Genomic DNA, 460 nt, shown 5'->3' on the forward strand with positions numbered 1-460 from the left:
CAACCACAAAAACAAGTGGATTTCGCCCCAACTTCTCGTGCAGCATAAACAGATTTGGGACAATAAAAAAGTTCAATTTATTTTGATGGTCCCCCAACAGATATTCTACTAACTATAAGTAACTTGGCAACTACAAGTCAACGTATTCTCCTAACCCGAACCCTAACACCTAACCATAACCTAACACTCAACTGACAGTCTACTACAGTCTACTAATACTCTAATGAGAGTTAGTTGACATGTAGTTGCAAAGTCAATGTCTAAAGGTGGACTATTGAAATACAGTGGAACCCAATAAACTTTTAGTAGTAGTAACTTTAATAGTTAGTTTTAGTTGTAGTAACTGATTTAGTCTGACTTTACAAAGGTGGCAGCCAGAGCAATTGCTTTATCAGAGGGTGGAGAAGTGTGTGTGTGTGTGTGTGTGTGTGTGTGTGTGTGTTACCCCTCTCTGTGAAGG

This window comes from Leuciscus leuciscus, assembly GCF_965113295.1.
Source record: "Leuciscus leuciscus genome assembly, chromosome: 9".
In the NCBI taxonomy this organism is placed as follows: domain Eukaryota; kingdom Metazoa; phylum Chordata; class Actinopteri; order Cypriniformes; family Leuciscidae; genus Leuciscus; species Leuciscus leuciscus.